General features: G+C 43.1%; 2 long non-coding RNA genes across 2 annotated transcripts in view; one reads left to right on the top strand and one right to left on the bottom strand.

Annotated features, from left to right (window-relative positions):
- Positions 1–5,208: 5,208 nt before the first annotated feature.
- LOC138744019 (uncharacterized) lies at positions 5,209–23,531 on the bottom strand. The gene is made up of 3 exons (XR_011345197.1): positions 23,445–23,531; positions 5,659–5,866; positions 5,209–5,396 (listed from the first exon to the last, which is right to left on the bottom strand). It is a non-coding gene; the product is annotated as an uncharacterized lncRNA (long non-coding RNA).
- Positions 23,286–24,580, top strand: part of LOC138744020 (uncharacterized) — an 84,739-nt gene continuing 83,444 nt past the window's right edge. Inside the window, exon 1 of the long non-coding RNA XR_011345198.1 lies at positions 23,286–24,009. This is a non-coding gene — a long non-coding RNA (uncharacterized lncRNA). The remainder of the gene's footprint in view (positions 24,010–24,580) is intronic.

A 24,580-nucleotide genomic window follows, 5' to 3' on the forward strand; every position in this document is an offset into this window, starting at 1 on the left:
GGAATCAGGGTCACATCCAACTCCCTTTTGATTACATCTAATGAACTGGCCCCAATAAGCTCCTGACCACAGGAGCTCAACAAGTTCACAGCACTCTGAATGGAGAAGTTTCTCATCTTATCCTCATTGTCCTTGGACTGTGACTTCCCTTGTTATGCGCTTCCCTGTCATTCTTATAAATTCCTCAGAGTGTAAGCCTAGTCTATCCAGTCTTTCTTCATCTGTCAGCTCTGTTATCTCAGAAATTAGTCTGGTGAACCCACAACCTTCTGAGTTAGAATGCCAGCCACCATACTGGACCAATTCCACTTGTTTTTGTGAGATTCTGATGTCTGAAGGTGTCTTGCTAGTTATAACGAGTCTTGGAATTCCCTTGAGATGTCAATCTCTCCATTTCTGTCGATTCAACACTGTCTTTTGTTAGCAAGGTCCCAGTGTTGTTAGATATAGCATTGCTACACACTCTTGTCGCTCTTCTCAAACCATCTGCCCACTCAGACGTGGCCTCCTTCAAGGTTCAATGGCCAATAAGTGTGCAGAATTCTCAAGGAGACAGTGGCAGCAATTAGTTTCCTTGCAGAGATCCTGTGTAAACATTTCCCAATCATTAGCTGAAGAGAAAAAAGACAAGCTTTAGATTGGCATTAGCATTCCTCCTCAGTATCTGAATGTTGTTCTAATATTGTATTTTCTGACACCATAGAATAAATCAGTTTGGTCCATAGTGTCAAACAACATGAACTGGCCCCAACCCTAACCCAACTTGAGGAGTCACCTCGCAGTGGGCCCAGGTCAAGGAATCAGGTTCTGGAATTCACATGCAGTGGAAAAACTTGGATTTGCCTGCTATCAAGACAATGCAACCTCTTCAGAGTATAGTAGATAATGGAAGATTGAAAACAGCATTAGAACAAATCAAAAGTGCAGGGCATAATGCCCAGAAGGAATATAAGATGCTGTTTCTCCAATTTACGGGTGCTCTACAACCAGGCAGCATTGATGTTGATTTCTTCAGTTTCTGTTAAACCCCTCCCCTGAATCTCTCTCTTTCCCTATGCCTCAGTCCTCCAGCTTCCCATCTCCTTCCATCTCTATTCAGAGCTACCCCTGGTCCAATCACTTCTCAGCTTTTTTCCATATCCACCCATGACCTCTTTCCTTTTAGCCTGTTCTCCTCCCCGCCCCTTCTTCCTTTTCTACTTTGACACCCCCACCCTTTTATTCAAGTGCCCGCCTGTCTTTTGCTCACACCTCATCGAAGGGCCCAGGGTCAAATCATGGGTTACGCTTTACCTGCTTTGGATGCTGCCTGAGTTTCTCCAATACATTTGCGTAGTGAAGGATACTGTGTTTATCCAATTAAACAGCTCAAAGCGTCATCTTTTGCTAATGAGAGATCCAATCAAGAAACTGAATCTGGAGGTGAGTGTTTTCAAATTCGCCTGCGTGACACGGGTGAGATGTGTCGTCTGCTCTCCCGAGGCAGTGAGAGGTGGAGGGAGGGGTGCTGGGCTGTCTGATGCCTGATCTGCGATGTAGTCAGCCCTCTAACAGTTGCTGCACAAGAGGTGGCTGGTCTAAGGTGGCTCTCGACAAAAGGACTCAGATAAACACTGACTTCTTGTTTCTCACCCCACTCTTTATTTTCAAGTAGAATTAAATGGCTGGCAGTGATTTATAACACCTTTCCCTCTGGGAGATCTGCCAGGTGCAGCAACTTTGAAACAATCTTATCTCCATTACAGCAACTCTCATGGACCATCTGCTCAATCAGATGCTCTGATTCACTGCCACAACCACCCATCGCAAGGTTCAGTGATCATTAAGCATTTTCCACTTCATACCTAAAACAGATTCAATGGCAGCTTTTACTGACCCAGTGTTAAAAATTTGTATCTGCTGAAATAAACAGGATATTGAGACATGGAGAGGGTGGAGATGGGGCTTTCTGGAGAATAGCACAGGAAGGGAGGAGCACTGGAGAAGGTGATGTTGTTGTCCATGAAGAAGGTAATCAATGAATTATTTTGAGTCATGAAAACTACACAGGAGAACCCATGAATCAGAGGGCCTCCAGTTGAAGGTAAACACTAACCAGTGATAGAACATAGAATATAACAGCACCATTCAGGCCCTTCAGCCCATGATGTTGTGCAGGCCTATATAAACCTACTCCATAACAAGCTAATCCTTCCCTACCTCACACCCATAACCTTTTATTTTTCTTACATCCATGTACCTCTTGAATGTCCCTGTTGTACCAAGTATTACAATGACTCCCGGCAAATAATTTGAGGGACCCACTACTCTTTGTGTAAAAGACCTACCTCTGTCATCTCCCCTAAACTGTCCTCCACTCACCTTAAATGGCCTCTGGTATTTGCTGTTGTCACCCTGGGAAAAAAGTGCTGGCTGTCTATTAGAAATTTGGTTAGGAGAAAAAGGGAGGTGTACAAGAGGTATAAAGAGCAGGGAGCTGAGAGTTTGAAGGAGGACTACAAGGAGTGTAGAAGGAATCTTAAGAAAGAAATTAGAAAGGCCAAAAAAAGGCACGAAGAGGCTTTGGCAGACAGAGTAAAAATAAATCCAAAGGGTTTCTATAGGTACATTAAAAGTAAAAGATTAGTGAGGGATAAAATTGGACCCCTTGTAGATAGCAAAGGTAGACTGAATGAGAAGTCAGAGGAAATGGGGGAAATTTTGAATGATTTCTTTGCCTCGGTATTCACTGGGGAAAAAAATATTGAACCAGTTGAAGTAAAGAAAAATAGTGGGGAGGTCATGAAGCATATAAGGATAACCGAGGAGGTAGTGATGGCTGTGTTGAAAAAGATAAAGGTGGATAAATCTCCGGGACAGGACAAAATATTCCCAAGGACACTCAGGGAGGCTTGTGGACAGATAGTGGGGCCATTAACAGAGATATTTAGGATGTCACTGGTCACGGGGGTAGTGCCAAAGGATTGGAGGGTTGCGCATGTGATTCCGCTGTTTAAGAAAGGGTCCAAATGTAAACCTGGGAATTATAGGCACGTGAGTCTGACGTCTGTGGTGGGTAAGTTGATGGAAAGTGTTCTGAGGGATCGTATTTACAAATATTTGGAGGTACAGGGATTGATAGGGAGTAATCAGCATGGTTTTGTCAGGGGTAGATCATGGTTGACAAACCTGATTGAGTTTTTCGAGGGGGTTACAAAAAAGGTTGATGAAGGGAAAGCTGTGGATGTTGTCTATTTAGACTTTAGTAAAGCTTTTGACAAAGTTCCCCACAGGAGGTTAGGAAAAAAGGTGGAGGCATTAGGTATAAATAAGGAGGTAGTGAAATGGATTCAGCAATGGTTGGATGGGAGGTGTCAGAGAGTAGTGGTAGAAAATTGTTTGTCCAATTGGAGGCCGGTGACTAGTGGAGTTCCTCAGGGATTGGTCCTGGGTCCACTATTGTTTGTTATATATATTAACGATCTGGAAGTAGGGGTGGAGAATTGGATAAGCAAGTTTGCAGATGATACAAAGATTGGTGGTGTTGTGGACAGTGAGGAGATTACCATAGATTAAAAGGTGATTTAGGAAGGCTGGAGGTGTGGGCTGAGAAATGGCTGATGGAATTTAATACAGATAAGTGTGAGGTGTTACATTTTGGAAAGGCAAATCTAAATAGGTCATATGCATTAAATGGTAGACAATTGAGATGTGCAGAGCAACAAAGGGATTTAGGAGTTGTGGTAAATAGTACCCTCAAGGCTGATACTCAGGTAGATAGTGTGGTGAAGAAGGCATTTGAAATGTTGGCCTTCATAAATCGGAGTATTGAATTCAAGAGTAGGGAGGTTATGATGAAATTGTACAAGGCATTGGTGAGGTCAAATTTGGAGTACTGTGTACAGTTTTGGTTACCAAATTATAGGAAAGATATAAACAAAACAGAGAAGGTTCACGAGAATCTTGACAGGATTTCAAGGTTTGAGTTACAGGGAAAGGTTGTGCAGACTAGGGCTTTTTTCACTGGAGCGTAGAAGATTGAGGGGGGACTTGATAGAGGTGTTTAAGATTTTAAAAGGGACAGACAGAGTAAATGTGGATAGGCTTTTTCAATTAAGAGTGCGGGAGATTCAAACTAGAGGGCATGGTTTAAGATTGAAGGGGGAAAATTATAAGGGGAACATGAGGGGAAATTTCTTTACGCAAAGGGTGGTAGGGATGTGGAATGAGCTTCCGGCAGACGTGGTCGAGGCGGGATCATTGGTTACATTTAAGGAAAGACTGGATAGTTACATGGAGAGGAGAGGACTGGAGGAGTATGGACCGGGTGCTGGTCAGTGGGACTAGGAGGGTGGGGATTTGTTACGGCATGGACTAGTAGGGCCGAACTGGCCTGTTCTGTGCTGTAAGTGGTTATATGGTTATATGGTCTACCCTAGGTTCGTCATAATCATGTGAATGACCAAAGGAGCTGCTCACACTAACCATCCGTGACTCTCATATTCACGAAACAATGTTTATTTATTTGTATCGATGAAATACTTGTCCTGCATATGTATTGCTTGTCTGTATATGTGTTATGTCTGGTTCTGAGTCTGCGTGTTTTGCACCAAGGACTGGAGAACGCTGTTTCAGCGGGTTGTACTTGTACAGTCAGATGACAATAAACTTGACGAGAAGTGATGTTCATTCATGTAATGTGATCTGGAACATGTTCTCTGAAATGGCTGTGAAACAAGACTCAATAATTACACTCAAACTGGAATTAGATTAATACCAGAAAATGAAATAAAATCTGGATTAGAGTTACAAGGTCATACAGCAAGAAACAGGCCCTTCGGCCCAACTTGTCCATGTTGACTTAGATGGCATTCAGGGCTAGTCTCATTTGCCTGAATCTGGTCCATTTCCTTTGAAACTCTTCCTCTCCATAAATCTGTCCAAATGTATTTTGAACATTGAAATTATGCCCACTTCTATAGTTTCCTTTGGCAGCTTATTCTAGATCATTTCAAGAAGATGATGTTTTACTGACTCCAACACAAAACAGAATTCTATCGTTTACTTCATTGATGGACGAACGTGCAATTTTGATGAAATGAAAAGACAATATTCCACCTACGCACACACAACGGTTAAGTGATGTCATGTCTTATCAAGTCTAGAAAAAAATTAGATATGCCATTAAAGATTCAAACATTAATGTCCAAAAGACATGGAACCCATTTATTGACTATTATCATAGCCTAAAGAATTAGGATGTTTAGATGTTCTGGTGCTGTGCTGTCTGGTTCCAGATTGGTGCCATCTGATTCTCATGTAATCCTTGTTTTTAACCTTGATTCATGGTCGGCGTTTCGATTCACAAGGTTATTTTTCTTTCTTCCTTTTTGTTTGGGATTTTTTCTATTTTCTTCCTTTTGATTTTGATAATATAATAGATAAATGTTTTGTTCAACTGCAACTGATGTAAACATTGATAAAATTATTATAGAAGGAGAAGGAAAGAGAATTGCAAATGTTTTTTGTTTAAATATAAATTAAAAAAGAAAAATAAATGAAAATAGATTTGAACCACTCAAAATTGCCCCTCAGATCCATTTTAAATCCCTCTTCTCTCACCCTCTTACGCTACAGAGAGTAAAGACCCAGCCTATTCAACCTCTCCTTATAACTTACCCAGCCCTTCTAGCTTATCAATGTCCTTCCTATAGCTGGCTGAACAGAACAGCACAGTTCTCCAAGAGATGTCTCATCATCGCCTTGTGCAGCTGAACCATGAGATCCCAATTTTTGTACCCATCAAACAAAGGTCTTCAAAACACTTTCTTCACTGCTGTATTACCTCTCTCAGGGAATACGCAACTGCTCCCCTGGCCTCTGTGGTCTACAAAGAGAAAAAAAAAGTTGAGATGTTGGACAATTTCAATACCACAAAGTAGAGTTGTTATAGGCATAGTGGGCTGTTTGCCTTCTACTTTGTAGACATGTAATGGAGAAATATCTTCTTCATCCCCTGAAGCCTGCATGATCAAAACTTGGAAAGCATTAAGAATCCAATTAAAAAAAGACATATTTGTGCATTTTCAACCATTTTCAGTCAGAGGTGTTGTGAAAGATTAATCTCAGCTTTCTCCTGAGATTCCCACTATCTTAAGCCAGTACAATTCACAACATGTGATATTGGCTGAGAACACCGAATACTCCAAATAATTCAGGACCAGACAACGTCCCAGCTGTAGATTAGTTGCACCTCTAGCCAAGCAGTTGCAATACAGGATAACACGGGCATCTACCCAACCACGTGGAAGCATTATCCAAGTATAACCTGTTTACGAAAGATGTAAAAAATTTCCAGGCCAACTATTCTCAGTTATTGGCATGGATGGAAGTACTCTCATAACTCTCGCAACAAGTACTCTCCATAACCCTGCTCATTGATACCTAGTTTGGGACACATAAAATTCTGATAGGACGAGGATTAGATACAAGAAGAATGTTCCTGATGTTGGGGAAGTCCAGGGCAAGGAATCACAGTTTAAGAATAAGGGGAGAGCCATTTAGGACTGAGTTGAGGAGAAACTTCATCATTCAGAGAGTTGTGAACTTGTGGAACACCCTCCCACAGAAATTTGTTGAGGCCAGTTCATTAGATAACATTCAAAAGGGAGTTGAATGTGGTCTTAATAGCTAAAAGGACCAAAGGATGTGGAAAGAAAGAAGGAAAGGGCACCGAGGTTGCATGATCAGTTGTGGTTCTATTGAATGGTAGAGCAGGCCCAAAGGGCTGAATGGCTTTCTCCTCCTCCCATATTCTGAGAATATATGAATCTGTGGATTTGAGTCCCATTTCTTGGGCAGACAATTGAGTCTGTGTGAAGGTGCCATCTTTGCATGATCTGCCTTGTGTTCAATGTTGGGATTTATCTGTGACCTGAAGCAGAATTCTGCACCTGAACTTGGTGGGCAGGTTTTTAGAGCTGTTGGGGAGGGTTTAAACTAGATGGGGGTGGGGGAGGGGTTGAAATCAGAATGTGAGTGCAGAGATTAGGGTATGATGCTAGGAGCTCTGAGTTGGCAAGGAAGGACAGACAGGGGACAAAATATGAAGGTAGCCAGTTAGAAATGTGTCAATTTCAGTGCTAGGTGTATAGGAATGAAGGACATGAATATAGAGCATGGATCAGTACGTGGAACTACGATGTTGTGGCCGTTACTGAAATTAACTGGAGGAAGGGCAGGATTGGCTGATGCAGGTTCCGGGGTTTAGATGTTTTAAAAAGAATAGGATGGGAGGTGGAAAAAGAGGGGAGGAGTGGTACTACTGTTCAGGGATAGGATCATGGCTATAGAAAGGGAGGACACTGCAGAGGGAGTGTCCACTGAGTCGGTGTGGGTGGAAGTCAGAAATAGGAAAGGAGCTATCACTGTGCTGGGAGTAGTCTATAGGCCCCCAAATAGCCCTTGGGTCATCGAGGAGCAGATAAGCAGGCAGATTTTAGAATGGCGGACCTCTCGGTGGGGGAGCATTTTGGTGAGAGTGACCACAACTCCCTTAATTTCAACATGGCTATGGAAAAGGATAAAAACAGTAAAAATGGGAACATGCATAACTGGGAAAGGGCTAATTATGAAGGGATGAGGCAAGAACTAGCGAGAATAAATTGGAAACAGATGTTTAAGGGTGAAAGCACAGAAGTTTAGGGACCACTTGTGCAGGGTTCAAGATAGATTTGTCTCATGAGGACAAGGAAAAGATGCTAGGAAAATGGATCTGTGACTGACAAAGCAGGTCAGACTACTAATCAAGAGGAAGAAGGAAGCCAACATTGGAGATAGGAAGCAGGAAACAGGAAGGGCTCATGAGAAGTATATGGTAGCCAGGAAGGAGCTTAAGAAATAACTTAGGAGAGCATGAAGGGGGCATGAGAAGGCCTTGGCATGTAGAATTAAGGAGAACCTCAAGGTATGTCGGGGTCATCAACTGCATCCAGCATATGTGAAGAACAGAAGGTCAGAAGGATGAGGAGAATGAAGATGGGACCACTGAAGGATAAGGGAAGCAACATGTGTTTTGAGGCAGATGAGGTTGGGGAGGTCCTAAATAAATAATTTGCTCAATATTCGCAAGAGAAAAAGTCCTTGATCACAGTGAGGTCAAAATTGAACAGGCCTGGGATGACACATGATGAAGAGGAGGAAGGAGGCAGGATCCTGAAGCCCCTGGGAAATTATTAAAAAAGGAAAAAAATAAAGTGGTCTACGAGAAGATAAATAGGAAGTAAAGGAAGAATTTACTCTTAAGGTAAAAATATTAAAGAAGAATCAACAATTACCAGTATTCTTGATCTCCCAATGAGATGTGGAGTTTTTAGTGGAAGAGGGCCCTATTACAAGAAGAAGCTGGGGTTTGTAACCTGTCCTGTCCTCTGTGCAGATAGCCTGACATCTGGGAGGAACAGTGCAGTGTCTTCGGCATCAGGGCCAAGAGACGCTCTGGAACAAGAAAGCAGGAGACTGAGCATGTGCACTGCTGTGTGCATGCACCATATGCAGGATCACTGACGGAAGCAAGAAGAAGGAACTCTCTTTTAAAATGGTGATTTAGACCTCAATCAAAGAATACAAGAGAAAAATGAACTGGTAAATGTTAAACAAGAGCCTAAGGCTAAGAAAGTTACGGTACAAGTTAAAGAGAAATATTCGAATGAAGATAGAATGGAAGCACTTTTAATTAAAGATCAAAATACAAATAAGAAATTGGATCACATTTTAAAAGTTGTGACCAGATTAGAGGTAGAAATTGGGACTTTAAATGAAAGAGTGACCCAAGTGGAAGACAAGGTGGATGAAACAACAGAAAGAGTGGACAATGTGGAAAAAGAATTAAACGAGTGGGCCACAGAAAACAAAAATACGGGAAAAGGTGGATTCTTTAGAAAATTTTAGCAGACATAACAATGTTAAAATAATGGGACTTAAAGAGGGAGAGGAGGAGCAAACCCCATCTGCTTCTTTCAAGAGTGAGTTTTGGGAGTACAAAATGTCAGAACTGATAGGGAAATTGAGAAAGTGTACAGATCCCCCTTCTCCCGTCCACGACTGGATCAAAAGCCACACTCCATATTAAATTAAATGCATGAAATTCAAAGACCATGAAAAAATATTAAGAGCAGCAGCAAAGAAGGTCAAGGAAAGGCAAGGACAATCTCTTGAAATTGAAGGTGGAAAAATATATTTTTTAAAACCAGACATTAGTACTGCACTTTTAAAGTGCAGGCGGGAATTTAATCCATTGAAAAGCACCCTCTGGACAAAAGGTTTCAACTCTGTGTAGTGTCAACCAGCTACTTTGAAAATTACAGTGCCAAATGGGCAAAACAAGATCTTTATAGATATCAAAGTTGTAAAGAACTTTGTGAACAAGCTACCAACTCTGAAGAAAACAAAGAGAATGTCTTTGAATTTGAAATTTTAAAATCTGAATACTTATATTTTATCTTCCTGTGTATTTGTAATTGTTTGATATTAATTCTTTGCAAAAAAGAATAAAATTCTCTTGGAATTGTTTTACCCGGGGGGGGGGGGGGTGGTGTGTGCTAGCCTCCAGAACCTATACATTTGTTTAATGAGTTTGCTCATTACCTGTACAATAGAGGGGGGAGGTGTTTAGTCTATTTTACACTAAAGGAGGGGGGGGGTGGCCGAGGTCACCTTCCCCATAGCTTCTCCTTCTCAACACAGAGGGGGCTTTTCTCCCCATTTTTGGTGTTCTGCGCCGATCTGCTGCTCCCCTGGAGTGCACAACCCTTCGTGGTTTGCTGCCTAACACAGGGGCACCACCATCTTGGGCACAGAACCCGAGGTTGCAGGCTTCTAAAAAAAACTACCATTGGCTCCTTCAACAGGCTGCTTAAAGCCTCTGTGGAGCCATCGGCATCACGACCAGGCAGTAGAACATTCAGAGCAGTGCCGTGTCTTCGCTCCCGCTGCAAATTTGGAATGTCATCTGCATTCAACAACTGCAGATGCACCATTGAATAGATCATCAGTGTTAACTCACTGCTGTCCCGAATCTCATTATTCATGCAAAACCTTTCACCCACATATATTATCAACTGTAACTGAATTTATTTCTCTTTTAAATCCGAAGTTTGCTTTGAACACATGCACATGTTCTAATCATTACTAGTGTTTGTAAATATAATTGAAAATTGTTTCCTTGCTGGCTCTGTGATTTCTTTAATCACTTTGGTTGCTCATCCAGCTTGATGATGTGACAGCTGCTAGCTACCAGGGAAATTATGCCAGATAAGGCATCAAACATTGGAAAATGAGTGTCACTCACTTTGTGAATGATGTCACGCAACTGTAATTGTGACATTAGAGTAGTTCTGTCACAGCAGGGAAAGTTTGATGTCAAACTTAAAAATGAAAAAAAAAACTGCATATGCTCTACATTAGCCCCTGTTCCACTGGCATTCCAGTTAATTGTCTGGGCAATGTCCCGGGATAGGAAGCCCATTGTGCTGTTTCCACTGGGCCTAACTGGGACATAAATCATTCCCGGGGATCGGAGTGTTCTACCTTCAACTGGAAACGGGTGACTTCCTGCTGTCCCTTTTCCACTAGTTTTATCGGGATGGCACCGTCAGTTGACGCCAGGGATGTGAGCAGGGGTTGAGGTGGTTAATCCCCGGCCTGAAATGACGTCATTTGATGCCAGCGTTCTGACAGTTTTCTTTTTCCACTGGACCCTGTCCCTGTTAATTCCTGAGATAAGGTGCCTGTGGAAAAAGGGGGTGTTGTTTTTCACTGATATAGCACAGCCACTCTAAACATTTCTTTCAGCTTTCGCCTTCCTAGGATTCTGATCAAGTGCTTATGGGCCCTGTTCCCTGTGAAGCAGTCAAGTTTTGGTTTCTTCCGTACTTCTAATGACTATATAAAAAAAACAAAAAACTTTGTTATGTGAGGCGAAAAGAAAACAAGGCTTTTACTTAATTTTGTTGTGCTCCATTGAGAATGGCTGAGCACATCTGAGAAGCAACTCCTGCGGTCTGGTTCGACACAAAACCTGCCTCCCAGAACCTTTTGGAACGATGAAGACCCCACACACATGGAGATCCACCATCTGTCCCCAGTGCAGAGCAGCTGCAGAAAATTCATCTCTGTTACACATGCAAGCTCGCTGGCAGCACCTCCCAAACCTGCACAGGACCACCCCTTCCAAAATCACCCAGCACCATCGCTTGGAACTATATCACAGTTCCTTCATTGCCTCTGGGTCAAAATGCTCCCCCAAATTACACTGAGAGTTTATCTTCACCGGAATGACAAGTTCAAGGATGCTGCTCACTGTCACCTTCAACAAGGCCAATTTTGTCTTCACGATTCAAGGTTCCTTTATTGTCCCTCCAATTTGTGGGTGGCCTCAGTTTGGCCGTTGTTTTGTTGCTCTCTGCCAATGACCTCGTTTTCCAGATTAAGTTCTTCATTTTGCGATTTTCTCCTGAAAAGAAGCGTTTCTCTGCACCAATGCCGCAATTACCACGCTGGGAATTTATTCACAGGATAAAGATGTGAAAGATATCGAGCTGAAAGGGGCAACTGGAGGTGGGCTGAAGGTGAGGAACACTCGGCAGAGGGTGGGTGCCCCTTCCTGTACCATTCAAAGGTACTGTCAATTGCCCCTCGTGTGTCAGTGAGGGGTACAACCTGGGAAAGTTGATGAGATTGTGGGGGGGGGGGTGCGATGAAAAATGCCTTTAATGCAGCATCAATGTGAATGGTGGTTGGTAGTTGGAATGAACTCGATGGGCTGAAAGGCCTTTCTCCAAGCTGCCCCTCTCCATGACACAGATTGCGATTAAATCTTCGACAGTGAATTGGCTCAATGTGAGGAATGGAAAATCACTTGGCAATGCAAAGCATGAAGTCCTTCTGTGCTGCTTCAGTGCTCGTAACTTCTCAATTTTGACATTTAATTTACGAATATAAATCACTTTGGAGGCTGGTTAAATCCTCTAATATAGACTGAAACATGAGCTTGTTACATTCTTAAATGAATAAATAGACCTGGGCACAATTTAGAAAGAGTAAATACATTTTTGTGATAGAGAGAATTTGTCACCTCCCTCAACACACTTCAGTCACAGGTGATTTTTACATATATTGGTAATCTGACATGTAACACATTTGAATGAAGCCTCCTCCCACCTTTCTTCATCCCACCCTGACAACCTCCTTCCTGTGAATATCCAGCATCTCAAGTACATATTTCCTCTTGACTCTGACTTCAGAGATCACTTGGCCCTTTGGTTTACTGCTACCTTGGCATTTCACGTTCAAGTTCAAGTGTATTATCCTCCGACTGTGCACGGACAACCAGGCTAGACAACGTTTCTCTTGACCATGGTGCACACATGTAAACACTCAATTCACAGCACATAATAATAACATTTATACATAATATAATATAAATGCGATATAGATAAATATCTCAATAATTTGGAATGATTTACTCAGTTCCAAGATACGGTTCATCAATCTCACAGCCTGTGGGTGGCAGTTCTGCTTTTGATGCTTCTTTACCTCCTTATTGATGGTACTAGGTCAAAGAAAATGTGGGCTGGATGGAAAGGGTCAACTATAATTCTTTGAGCCCTATTTAAGCTATGCTCTCAGTGAATCTCAGTAGAGGCAAGGGATCTTCTCAGTCATTTTGATGATCTTTTGAGTTGACTTCTGGTCTGATGCTTTGCAGCTAGTGTACCAAACAATGAGATGCAGTCAGACAGGACACTCTCAGTTGTGCTTGTGTAAAGTGTTGTCCAGATGGGGGCCGGGGCCTTGCCCTTCTCAACCTCCTTGGGAAATGTAGGTGTTGTTGCCCCTTCCCCACTAATGTGGAGGTGTCACATTCACTAAGTGGGGAAACAAGTTTTCTCCTGAAACTATTTCTCTTTATTTATAGACTAATGTGATCTAATGAAAGTGGCACATGTTCACCCATGAAGGTGGAGCTCTCTCCCTGGCGCACACCAACGGGAGCAAGGTGGAGAGAGTAGATAGCAGAAAGCGCGCCAGCTCCCCTGCATCTGCAGAAGTCTGAGGAGATTTGTCATGGCACCCGCACCTCTCAACATCTGTGGTTACACCATTGAAACTATCCTGTCAGGGTGCATCACTGTGAGGGACAGAAAGTGCTCTGCACAAGAAACTGCAGAGTAGCTATCATAGCTCAGGCAGTCACACAAACCCCCCTCCCCTCCATCGACTCCATCCATAACTCCCACTACCACAGAATAGCAGCCAAAATGTTAAAAGATTCATTTCACTCTGACATTTTCACCCCTCTCCTGTCAGGAAGAAGATCACACACCTCCAGATTAAAGGGTGGTTTCTTTCCTGCCATTATCAGACTCCTGAACAAATCTCGCACCCACAAAATAGTGTTGTCTTCGCTCATCACTGATCTCTGTAACTGTGGTTTTAACTTCTGTACTACATGGGGTTTGACTAGCTGCATGGTTGCTAAACAAACTTTCTCTCTTCCCTTGGTACATGTGACAATAAATTTATGGGTTGTAATCTTTCAGTCTTCCATTTACACCTGATCCGCCATTCCAAAAACCATATCTGACCTTCATCCACGCCTCTATTGCTCGATTCTATTCAACCTCAAACTATTCAATTGGAAGACACTTGACATGAGCATCCACAACAAACAACAAAGGCCCACAGCTCTCTGAGCCAAGAAACATTCTTGATTGAATTTGAAGGACCTCTTGTCGCAACACACCATCATTCTCATAATGGCTGAGCTGTGATTTCAACAGTTCTGTTGACAAGAGTTCTATATTTGCATCATTGCTGCCCTCCTTGACTTACCTGCCTACTGTGAATGTTCCTTGAGGCATGTTAAGAAATTAAAGTTATATTTCAAAAGGTATAAATCAATTGGCTCCACAATGGCCATGAGCTAAATATAAAAAATCATTTCTCTTTTTCTGAAGTTGCCCATTGTTCAGTGTGGTCTTGTTGTGTCTTTGTTATCTGAACAATTTCATTTGTAGGAACAATATAAAGGCAAGTGAATCACATCCTTTATGTTCAATTTGCAGATTGAAAGCCAGAAATTGGATCCATTAGTCCCAGTTTTCTGGCCACATATCATAACAGGTTGGATCACACGCGAAATTACTTTGGGTGAAATTGAGTCCAGCCGTAAACAGGATAGAACCCAAGAAGCACAAGAAACTGCTGACCACAGGTCAGGCCAGCACGCAAGCCAACCTCCCCTCCATCGACACTGCCCACCTGCTGCTGTGTCGGGGAAGCTGCCAACACATTCTCTTCCCCTCCTTCATTTGGGCAAAAGATAGACAAGCTTGAAAACACAAACTGCCAGGTTCAAGGACAGTTTTTTTCCTGCTTAAATGAACCTCTCATTGGTTAAAATAAAAGATGCCCTTCCACTATTTAACTGCACTTTCCTCTGAACCATAGACTCCTGACTATTGTAAAACTATTGGAAGGCCTGCTGTAAGAGGTGTTCATGCACACAGCACACATGACAATAAATATGAAACAATTCAATAATGAGACACAGCTCAGAAACAGACCCTTTGGCCCATTAATCTTGTTTTAATTCCACTTTTGATTTTCCCCACATTCCCATCAACTCTCCTCAGATTCCACTGCTCACATACACACGAGGGACAATTTCTGGTGGCCAATTAATCATCCAGCCCACATGGGATGTCAGAGCCTGTGATGGCCGTGGCCGGGTTTGCTACTTTCTGCAGCCTTCTCCCATCCTGGGCACTCGTGTTTATAATTCAGACCGCGGTGCAACCATTCAGTATACTTCCCGCGGGGCACCTGTAGAAGTTCACTAGAGTGTTCGATGACATGCCAAATTTCCTCAGAATTCTTGGAAAGTAGAGATCTTCCAAAATGTGACTGCCCAGGAAATAGAAGGTGTTGACCCAAATGTCGAAGGATCTTTGACTCTGCTTCTCTGTCCATAGCTGCCGAAAGTTCCCTGCATTTTTTGGTGACGACTGTTTGTCCAAACTTAGCAACCATTCCCCCAAGGGATAAGAGAAAAATGGAGCTTTATAAAAAGATGAATATTTTTATGTCACTTTCAGTGCAAGAAACAAACACCAAACTAATGAAGAGATTCTGTTTAAATGGGTTCAATAGAGGGTGAAGGACTTGCTGATGACAGCACAATGTTCATACTTATTTGCAACTTCATAGATCAGGTAATCAACCATACATGAACTGGCTAGTAACAGGTAACATTCAAGCCATGGGAGTACAGGTAATGCGGCCTCTCCTACATTGGGAAGAATGGACACAGACTGGAGAATCGTCTCATTGACCACCTTCACTCTGTCCTTTGAAACAGTGGCCAGCCACTTCAATTCCACACCCCAATGCCACACATACGTGTCTGTCCATGGCCTTATGTACTGCAAAAATGAAGCCACCTTCAAATTGGAAGAGCATGACCTTATATTCCTTCTGGACAATCTCCAAGCAGAACACATCAGTGTTCTGTTAACCCCCTCTTCTGTTTCTCTTTTTCCCTTCCCTTCCTCCTTCTATCTCTCTGGCCTCTCGCCTATCTCTTCTCGGCTTCCTTCTCTCCTACCCTCCCACCTGGAGCCACCTACTATCTCTTACCTGTTAGCCTGTCCCTGTGCCCCCTTCCACTTTCTCTCTCCTCCTCCCCCCTCCATCCCCCATTATTCAGGTGTTTTTCCACAGTCCTGCTGAATGCCTCAGGCTCAAAAGTTTGACTGCCTTTTACTTCCTACAGATGCTGTGTGACCTGCTGAACTTTTCCAGCACCTCTGTGTATTGCATTTGACCCCAACACCTGCAGATTTTCTTGTTTACCTGCTTGGCAATGACCATCTTTGATGAGAGAGTTAACCTTCAACTCTGGATATTCTTATTGCATCCTTAGTGTCATATTTATAAATTCCATTGCTGTACACTATTACATTCATTCTCTAATTTGCTACACAGCACCGTTACCACCTCTGTGGCCTCTGTTGTTTGAGGGGCTTCCTCTCCCTCAGCACCTCAATCCCCGGTGATGGAAGGACTGCCCACTGTGCCCTCGCATTAGCTGCGCCAAGCCTTAGTGCACCCCTCAGCCCGTCCTCCTGCAGCCTGGAATGTGCCAGTCGAAAGCATTCCCTCACTGACATCTCTGTGTGCTGAATGACCAACAACCCGTAAAGCCACAAGGATGCTTGCATCTTCCACCCACCCCCCCCCACCATGCACCCTGAGCAAATCTGCATTCTGCCAAGAGGTGGGTGACTGTCTTCACCCCTCCGCAGTCATCTCAGGAACAATGTGCATTGTGGGTGATGGTCCTGTCGTACAGGAAGTATCTGACTGGGAGGGTCTTCTCACAGCCAGCCAGGTCAAGTCCTGGGGCTTGTTAGTGAGCACTGGTGATGAGACATTCCACCAGATGACCTGGACTGCATGCTCAGAGAACTACCCCACCTTAACCATCGAGTCCTTTTCCATTATTGCCTATTGGATGTTCTGTACTGCCTTGTGGTCAAAGGTGCTTGCCTGGGCAATAAGTCATTGCTCAGGTGGGATTGCACAGGGCTGACCGCAGAACAATTGTTGGGGAAGCTTGATCTGTTCTGGTGAACATTCCAGTCGAACAGCTCCACACAACCGCACACTCCCCTCCCCTCCGGACCTGGACTGTAATAAACACGAGCCTTTAATTCAGAGTACACTGCAAAGTGCTCATAAAGCTGGAATCAGCACGAAACAAACAATTTAGCTTATTTGAGCTGCATGTCTCCTAACATTACAACTGCTATTGCCTCCGTTGTGTCAGTAGCTCGATTCAACTTCCATTTCACACTCATTCATTTCATTCCATTCATACGTGCCTTGGTAAATTTTATTCTTTTCAAGGTTTAATGCAGGGACACAAGCCTGCACTGTCCAGTTTATTGATCCTGGATGATCTGATCAGATCAGTCCCTCCCAACAGCCCACACACCTGCCTTTGATTTCTTTAACTCTTAACAAGCAATCTTTATAACTCAATCTTGTCATTTTTAATTGTCACCCCCCCCCAACCCCCACAGCCACAACATTTTCTTTCAGGAGAGAGAGAGAATTCCAGACTTGCCTCTCCCTTTGTATGAGAGATTGCTTGCCACAGGAACTAGGCGTAAGATTGGGCTCTTTTCCCCCATGGGTCTTCTCCACCATTCAGTATGATCAGGGATAATCTCAATCTCACTTTCATTTCCTGCACTCTCAACGAACCACTTGTGTTTGGAAATCTATCTTCCTTCTTCTTCAATGTATTCAGTCTCTTTCCTCCAGTATTCAGACAGATATTTCAATAGTCACAGAACATAAAACAGTACAACACAGTGCAGGCCCTTTGACCCACGATGTTGTGTTATCCCTCCATCACACCCATAATGCCGTATTTTTCTTATATCTATGTGCCTATCTAAGAATCTTTTAAAACTTCCTATTGAACCAGCCTCCATCAGCTCCCCCAGCAATGCATTCCAGGAACCCACCACTCTGTGTGTACAAAAACTTGCCTCTGACATCTCCCTAAACTTTCCTCCCCTCACCACAGATATTCCCTGGTATTAGCCATTGCCACTTAGGAAAAGGCTGTCCACACTAACTAGACCTTACGCACATAACCTCATTAGTTGCAGAGTCTTGATGAAAGTTACTGGCTTGAAATGAAGACTATTCTTTTTTTCCCACTACTCAACCAACAGACTTAATTTAGAAGAATGATTTTTGCTCCAGATTCCAGCATCTGCAGTCTCTGGTGTACTATAGAGTCATAGATTCTACAGTATGGAAACAGGCACTTTAGCCCCACTTATCCATACCGACCAAGTTGTCTACCCAATCAAATCCCCTTGACCTACAATTGGCCTCTAAACCTTTCTGATCTATGTACCTGTCTAAATGCCTTTTAAATGCCACATCTACCACTCCACATGCCTACCACCTACTGTGTGAAGAAGGTGCCCTCTTGGCTTCCTTTTAAATCTTTCTCCTCTCACCTTAAATCTGTGGCATCTAATTTTTGATTCTTCCACCCTGGAAAAGGACTGTGAATATTTACTTTTTCTCATGCCATTTTTCTGCCATATCCTTCCAGGTTCAGAAAGATATTGCAGGCAAATGGGATTAACGTAAATGAGTAAAATGCCAAGCATGGACTTAATGGGTTCAAGGGCCTGTTTTCTGTGCTTTACAATTCTATGCCTCTTCGAAGCTATCTATGGTAATCTGTGAGGAAATTTCTCATCACGATTCCAAATCGCTTAGCCCCTAAATAATGCTACGACCCCTTTTTCAGATACGTCTCCAGGAAAAGCATCTTCCCTGCATTTACTCTGTCCAGACCTGTGGGAATTTTCAGTGGGATCTCCTTACATTCATCTGAACATAGTCTGAGCAAATCCAAACACTCCTCGTCCAAACGCAGTCAACACTCCCTCTAAGATATGGGGACCAGAAATGTGCTCACTACCCCATGTGATTTCTCTTGTAAAGGCCAATAGACCATTTGCCTTTTTCCTGCTCGTTGGGCTGCATCCCTTTGATTGGTTTACATTTATTTGTTACATTGTACCTAGTACAGTGAGAAAGGTTCTTTTTATTATCATCTACACATCCTTATAAAGAGCACAATTTATAGAGTATAGAATTATAATTAAAGGAAAGATTAATTCATACCAAGCAAGGGCAGCATGTTGTGGGGCTCATTCAGGAAGGAAGGAACCATCTTTAAGCCTGTTGGTGCACGATTTCACACTCTTAAGCCTTCTCCCCAATGGGAGGAGGGGGAAGAGAGTGTATTGGGTGTATGATGGGCCTTTCAGTATGTTGGTAGCCTTTCCTGGACAGCAGGAGATGTAGACGGAACCCATAGAAGGGAGAGAAACATGCGTGATGTTCTGAGCTGCATTCGCCACCTTATTTTGAGCAGAGCAGCTCCTGTCCCACTCTGTGATGCAGTCAGTAAGCCTGCTTTTGATGGTGCACCTGTAGAGATTGTTGAGGGACAAGGTAACCTTCCTTCGTCTTCTAAGAAAGTGGAGGCGTTGGTGCACTTTCTTGACTTTCGTGTCAATGTGCTTGCCCCAATCTCTGCAGGACTTTGGAGATGTTTATTCCTTGGAACATGAAACTATTTCAGATTTCAAATTTATTGTCATACAACCCTTAGATTCTTTATCACACTGGTGAGGCAGAATCACCATTTATTGGCAGTGCAAAAAATACCTGACTCACCCTACACATGTGGAGTAATCAAATAAAGAGATGTAAACAAACTAGAGAAAAAAAAATGCCACAGTAAGAGTCTATACACCAGAGGTAGAGGGAGAAAACACCTCAGCATTGTCTCAGAATAAGATATTATAGAACATGGACCACAGAAAATTACAGCACAGGACAGAACAGACCCCTTGGCCCACAATGTTGCATCAAACTATGAAACCTACTCCACATTAATCGAACCCTTCCCTACCTCACATCCATAACCTATTTTTCTTACATCTTTTGAATGTCCCTATTGTACCAGCCTCTATCTCCATCCCTGGCAATGCATTCTAGGTACCTACCACTCTCTGTGTAAAAAATGTACCCCTGACATCTTCATTAAACTTTCCTCCACTCACTTTAAACAGATGCTTTCTGGTATTGGCTATAGCCACCCCATGAGAAAGGTGCTGGCTGTCCACCCTATCAAGGGCCTTCATAATACCTCTATTAAGTCACTTCTTATCTTCCGTTGCTCCAAACAGAATAGTTGGCCTCTTGGCTTCAAGCCTCGTGAAGCTTTGACATTTACACTCCAGAGTTGTGGCTGCTCTGTATCGTCTCAGGGTAATAGTGTTGGGCACTTTGGGGTTGAGGATTGGGAATCGATGGCATTCTCTAGCCCGGAGAGTTATGGCCTCTGATTCATTTGAGAATGAGAAGGATTGGTGTTTGGAGACTGAGGAAATCAGACAACAAGGGAAGACGGGCCAATTACAATCCTTGTGTAAGGTCCATAAGTCGTAGGAGCAGAATTAGAGCATTTGGTCCATCAAATCTGCTCCACCATTCAAGCCATGGCTGATTTATTTTTCTTTCTCAATCCCATTCTTCTGCCTTCTCCCCATGGCCTTTGACACCCATACCAATCAAGAACCTGTTAGACTCTGCTTTAAATATACCCACTGCTGACTGATCCCAGAGGAGTTATGTCGCTCTTACTTGAACTTACTTTCCATTTTTATTCCAGTATATTTATTTACTGCAAACTAATCCATTACACAGACCCAAGGCATTTACAGGATGCCTTGATGAATACAACTCTTTGCAATTTGCCTGAGTATGGAGCTCTCTGCCTTAGCATGAATTTCCTCCACTTAATCGTGGGCTCTTTGAAGGTGTTTGTCAAGTTGCACTGCAAACACCCAAGGGGAAATGATATGGCTCCTTGGAATGTGTGGGGGAGAACCTCTCCAAATTCTGCTTGGTCTCTCAAGGGCACAGGCAAATGGTTTCTGAAATGAAATAACATTCAATCTGCTAAGGAACTAATTAGCGCACATTGAACTATTAAATGGTTGGATACAGATTTTTTTGAAAAGTAATTTGCAAAGATTTTAAATCCAGTTATTATCAGGCGATGGATTGAACACATTAAAATAGTCACTTTTGCTGATAATCCCATATTCAACTGAATTAATTATTGCACCAGGTTACCACAAAGAAACACTAATGGAAAGAAAAGAGTTACGTCCAATTAAGCTTTCAGTATTTTGATTACATAAACTATTTTAGCTGAGCTGAGAACTTGGACCAATGAATGCAATAATGAGCATGTAGGGGGTATATGGGAGCAGGAACAGACCTGCATTGATATAGCATCTTTCATGACTCTCTTGAGATATTCCAACTTGATTTACAGGCAATGAATGGAGTCACAGTTGCTGTGTGAGAGGATGGTAACACAGCATGCCCCACACAAGCTCCAATATCCATGACAGCTTATTGTAAATGGCTTCCTGTTACCCGATAAAATGAACACATACAGTCATGCGAGCTCTTCTTGTGACTGTGGGTGAGAGGGTAGTTTAGGCCAGAACACCCTAAGAATGTGAATGGAGCAGCTGCCTCACAGCTCCAATGACCCAGGACTGATCCTGACTTCAGGTCCTCGGTGTGGAGTTGACATGCTCTTCCTGTGACTGTCTGGGTTTCCCTCCAGTGCTCTGGTTTCCTCCCATGTCCTAAAGGTGTGCAGGTTGATAGGTTAATGGGCTCCTGGAAATTGATGGCAATGTGGGGAGAGTGAAATGTAAATGGGTTGGCATGGACACAATGGGCTGAAAGGCCTGTCTGAGCATTCTACAGGTAAAGATCTGAAGTAAGGGGTCATAGTTACACAATAAAGAGGTAGTAGTTTAAAACTGAGGTACAGAGGAAGTTTTTATTGCAGAGGTGACAAATCCCAAAGGAGACTGTGGAGGTTGTATTATTTGAGGGTATTTATGGAAGAGGTAGATAAAATTTTGAAAGATCGGGGGGGGGGGATGTTTGAGGATTATACACCCAACAGCAATATACTTTTTCCCTACTTCACACCTGAAACCCTCTATTTTTCTTAAATCCATGTGCCTATCTAAAAATCTTGAATGTCTCTATTGTACCAGACTCCACCACCAACCCCAGTAATGCATTCCAGGCACCCACCACTCTCTGAGTTAAAAAAAAATGATCTCAGGCATCTCCCTTAAACTTTCCTCCTCTCACCTTAAACAGATGTCCTCTGCTATTTGCTGTTTTAACTGCAGAAAGAGGTGCTGGCTGCCCACTCTAGATAGAGTATTCATTATCTTATATTCTGTATCTCCATTAAGTCACCACTCTTCGTTCGGCTCTCCAAAGAGAAAAGCCTTAACTCTGTCTACCTTGCTTTGTAGGAAAATTGCACAGAAGTGATCAACCATTATTGCATTGAACTGTAGGATAGGCTCAAGGGGCTGAGTGGCTGATCTGATGAAGGGCCCAGGAGCAAAACACTGGTTACCCTTTACTTCCCATGGATGCTGCATGACCTGCTGAATTTCTCCAGCACTTTTGTGTATTGCCCCTGGTCTTATTCAATTGAGTACGGATGGGATTCACTTTGAAAAGAGGGGAGTTCGATCATGAGTTAAAACCATTGACCTCCTCAGTGTTGATTCAGGAGTTTGTACACTGGTCGTACAGGTGGGCTATGTGGGTGCTGGTAGAGGCACCAGCTCCTGCTGAAGGTGAAGATCGGAAGGGTTCTTTGCTCTGAGACCCTGTGGATCTCACTCCCTCAGAGGCCACCTCAACGAAAATGTTCAGGAAGAAGGTAGATGTATTTCTTAACTCTGAAGAGATCAAAAGAGGGATGGATAAGGTGGGAACAGGGTACTCGTCATAGACTTGTATAGTATAGAAACAGTCCTCTTGAGCCTCCACGTCTGTGCTGATCATTGTCCCTAGCCATAGTAATCCCATCTACCTGCATTAATTCTCTGCTCATTCAATTACCTGTCCCGATGCCTCTTAAATGTCCTTCCTGCTCCTGCTTCCACCAGTTCCTCTGGCAGTTCATTCCTGACACTCTCAGTGTGAAAAACCAGATTCCTTTTAAATCTCCTTTCTCTCAACTTAAACCCATGCCCAGTTGTCACCCCTACCATGGGAAACAGACACTGGGTATTTACCCTCTCTTTGCTTCTCATAACTTTCCCACCTTTCCCACCTCTCAGCCTCTTTGCTCCAGGTAACAGACCCTGCCTTTCCTTCTAACTCAATCCCTCCAATCCAGGCAACGTGGTTGAGAAACCTTTCTGTCTCCACTCTAACTTAATCACATCTTTTCTATAGTATGTTTTGTGAGTGTTTTGTGGCAGGTGTCACAGTGCAAATATAAATATTATAACATTCTTACCATATTATTATAATAAAATAATAATCGAGCATGAAAAGTAAGGCAGTGTCTTTGGTTCATTGATTATTCAGGAATCTAGTGGCAGCGGGGAAGAAGCTGCCCTTGTGCCGCTGAGTAGCTCATCTTTAGGCTTCCTGAACCTTTTCCCCAATGGTTGCAGAGTGAAGAGGGCCGTAATGACCTCATTGAATTATGAGGTTCTATTCCTTGAACTTGTTTTGAGCTTCATTGGAGGAAAATAAAAGACTTTTTACAGGCAGTAATTTATTTGCAAGAGTTAAATGAACCACAGGGAAAGGGGTCTTCGAGTAAAGGGGTTTAACGCTGCACGTTCGATCGTGATCGACACTAAATCAGATCAGGCAAAGTACGTCCAGTAAATTATGAATGTTTGCAAAAGGGAGCATGTTTAAAATAATGACGCCAGACTTACTGGATGTAATTTTCATTGGACTTTGGAAAGAATACAATCTATCTTCCAGCCCCAGGAGTTCAAGCCCATGCTTTGTATTTGCTCCCCAGATCGTTTGGAAGAGTTGCAATGAATGGAAATGCCAAGTGATGGAGGTTTTATAAAAAAAAAGACTTTTATTTTGAGTGCAGTTCAAAGCGTATTGGAGAGAACACATTGACATTGTGGTGTGAACAGATGTAAGACCACAGCAAATTCTAAAGCAGTGATATCTCCCACGGCATCACAAAACCTGCCATTATGATGTACACATCTCGAGCACTCCTGCTGCTAGGCAACCAATCAGCCCTCCTTGTTTGGATGTTGGACAAGCTTTTCTTTTAACCTGAATGCTGACCAGCAAAGAATAAAAATGGACTTGCAAATGGAAACATGGAGAACAAGAACAAGAACAAGAAGACAAATGGGAAATTAAACTTTGGTGGAAGTGCCTTTGCACTGAAACTCCAGTGGGTTTTCAAACTTTTCTCCCAGAAGCTGATGCTAATCCAAGAATTATCTCACTGCTTTCACGTGTCTGCTTCGAGTGAGTCGACACATCTAGTTTATCCCCGGTATCGGTTCCTAATAAATTTTCTGATCCAAAATGTCAATCATTCTTCTTCTCCCACGGATGCTGCTCGACCCACAGTTGTGTTTAGCTTCAGGTCCCAGCATCTGCAGTCTCCTGTGAGACTCTTTGGTGAGGCAATATCCTGAGTACTGTGTACATCTTTCGCCTCCTATTCTGAGGAAGGACACTCTTCCTGTTTGGGAGGGGAGGGGGTGCAGTGAAAGTTCACCAGACTGATCCCTGAGGTGGCAGGACTGACAGTTGAAGAGTGGAGACTCACTGGAGTTTAGAAGAATGAGAGGGGATCTCATTGAGACATGAAATTCCGACAGGACCGGGCAGGCTAGATGCAGGAAGAACATTCCTGGTGTTGGGGAAGTCCAGGATAAAGGGAGAAGCCATTTAGGGCTGATATGGGGAGAAACCTCTTCACTCAGAGAGTTCCAAACTTGTGAAGCTTCCTCCCATGGAAAGTTGTTAAGGCCGGATCATTTGATATATTCAAAAGGGAGTTGGATGTGGTCCTTATGGCTAAAGGGATCAA

Source organism: Narcine bancroftii, chromosome 10 (genome assembly GCF_036971445.1).
Source record: "Narcine bancroftii isolate sNarBan1 chromosome 10, sNarBan1.hap1, whole genome shotgun sequence".
NCBI classification, from domain to species: Eukaryota; Metazoa; Chordata; class Chondrichthyes; order Torpediniformes; family Narcinidae; genus Narcine; species Narcine bancroftii.